Source organism: Carassius carassius, chromosome 44 (genome assembly GCF_963082965.1).
Source record: "Carassius carassius chromosome 44, fCarCar2.1, whole genome shotgun sequence".
In the NCBI taxonomy this organism is placed as follows: Eukaryota; Metazoa; Chordata; class Actinopteri; order Cypriniformes; family Cyprinidae; genus Carassius; species Carassius carassius.
This window is the reverse complement of record NC_081798.1, coordinates 15359748-15362392: the sequence shown is the minus strand read 5'-3', so window position 1 is coordinate 15362392 and position 2645 is coordinate 15359748.

The following is a 2645-nucleotide window of genomic DNA, read 5'->3' as shown; positions in this document are numbered from 1 at the left end:
CTAATGTAAGGGAGACACAATCAAAAGACCGTACAAGAGGCACTGTAGCAAGCCGTGATGGCTCAAAGGTTGAGGTAAAGGAGTTGCGACCTCAGTTAGGGGACCACAAGCAGTCTCGACTTCCTGAAGGGGTAGTTGAGAAAGAAAAAAACCTGGTAACGCCATTAACGTCTGAGGTGCAAGCTCTGAAAGCCCAGGTGCAACAACTACAAAAGCAGTTGTCTGTGTTGACTGTAGGGCCACATGTATCTAGTGGCTCAGAGTCTACGCGAGTGAACCCGACCCTCGTTGCCTCAGGTAGATCCCCAAATAGAAGTAGTGAAGGATTTTTCTGCTATCGCTGTGGGGAGGACCGGCACATTGCCCAAAAATGTAGAGCCACTGAAAATTTCTCTCTTGTGATTCAGAAATTACTTCAGTTGATACGTAAACCTAAAGATTCAAACTCTGTATCGAACCTCAAAAATCCTGAAATAAAGAAGAGTGACTGTTTCTCTAAGAAAAGCCACGTGACATCATCAGAACTTAGTCGCTTACCCAAAGGCTTGGTAGGGCCCTCATCCACATTTGAAGTAAAGGTAAATGGCCATCTTTGTGTCGCTTTGTTGGATAGTGGGTCTCAAGTGACCATTGTTTTTGAGAAATGGTACTTGACCCATCTACCACAGGTGCCGCTACAGCCTATCGATGGTTTGGCCATCTGGGGTTTAAGTTCATTCAGTTACCCATATAGAGGTTATATTGTGGTGAACAAATTCCAGCCTTTTTCAGAGGATGGCTGGCATTTGCCAGGGAAATTCTGGCACCAATGCCATTCATGCCACGAGGATACAGCCACAGATTGAGACTGAGCAGTTGGTTTCACCTTGTCATAGAGGAGTAAACGAGGATAAGCCAATTGGAGAGGTGAAGTGGGTAGACCCCAGTCCTCTTGTTATACCTCCACAGACTGAGACATGCGTGTCTGGGCAGGTGGTCAGGAAAGACCTTTTGGGTAAAGATATTTATGTGGTGGAAGCTCCAGAGAGGAATGTTCTTCCAGAAGGGGTGTTAGTTCCTCCTGTGGTTGTACCCTTTTCTGCAATCGATGCTAACCATTTTCGAGTATTGATACGAAATGACACGTTGAAGGAAAAGTCCATACCAACAGGTACCGTTCTAGCTAGAGTCTATGCTACCGACACTGTTAGAGAGACAAGAAGTGTCCTAAACGTCTATCCAAATATTGATTCCAAGTTATTTGATTTTGGAAACTCCCCGGTTCCACAGGAGTGGAAAGACCGGCTCAGTCAGAAACTGTCACAGAGGGTTAACGTGTTCTCTTTATCTGACTGGGATGTTGGTTTAGCCAAGGGAGTTGAACATCACATACGATTGCGTGATGAAAAACCGTTCCGTGAACGCTCTCGATGGTTAGCTCCGGCTGACATAGAGGACGTTAGCCGTCATTTGAAGGATTTGATGGCGGCAGGAATGGTTAAGGAGTCCAGGAGTCCCTACGCCTCACCTATAGTTGTTGCCCGAAAAAAAACGGGGATGTAAGGATGTATGTGGACTACCACTACAGGTCGGACCATACCTGACCAGTACATAACTCCTAGGGTAGAGGATGCATTGGACTGCTTGGCGGGTAGCCAATTGTTCTCTGTCCTGGATTTAAGGAGCGGGTATTATCAGATAGCAATGGCCGAGGAGGACAAAGAAAAAACAGCTTTTATATGCCCATTAGGGTTCTTTCAATTTGAACGCATGCCTCAAGGCATCACTGGAGCCCCGGCCACTTTCCAGAGGCTCATGGAAAGGGCCGTGGGGGACATGTACCTCCTCAAAGCTATTGTCTATCTTGATGATATTATAGTGTTCAGTCAGACGTTGGAACAACACGAAGAACGCCTTCTTAAAGTTCTTGATAGATTGGAAGAATGCGGTCTTAAAGTGTTGATCGATAAATGCCCATTATGTCAACCAGAGGTACGGTACGTGGGACACATCGTGTCTGCCGCTGGTGTATCTGCCGATCCTGGCAAAATTGAAGCTGTCACTCGTTGGAAACAACCTCATGATCTAAAGTCTCTTAGATCGTTTTTTGGGTTTCTGCGGATACTACCGCAGATTTATAAAAGATTATTCGTCCATTGTGAGACCACTTACTGACCTGACTAAGGGTTTTCCTCCCACCATTAAAAGTAAGCCATCCCCAAGTCAAGAAATCCCAAAGAGTACTTCAGAGAGTCAGAACCTTTTGGGGACCGATGGACGCCAGCCTGTGCAAGTGCTTTTAAAGAGATTGTATACCGACTGACACACACCCCAGTTCTAGCCTTTGCCGATCCATCCAAGCCATACGTACTCCATGCTGACGCAAGTTTGAATGGTCTTGGTGCGTTACTTAATCAAGAACATCAGGATGGGTTGCATCCGGTTGCGTATGCTAGCCGTAAGTTGAGTGAGGCGGAACATCGCTATCCGATACATCAACTTGAGTTTCTTGCCCTTAACCCTCTCGAGTCGATTAACGCGGATACGCGTTTTGAGTCATTTTCTCCTGATAACCCCGAAAAGAACTTAAATTACACTTTCAGTTTTAATCGTACAGATAAGAGCAATACATCAATCAAATCTGTAAAGGGTCTACTTTTTTTTGG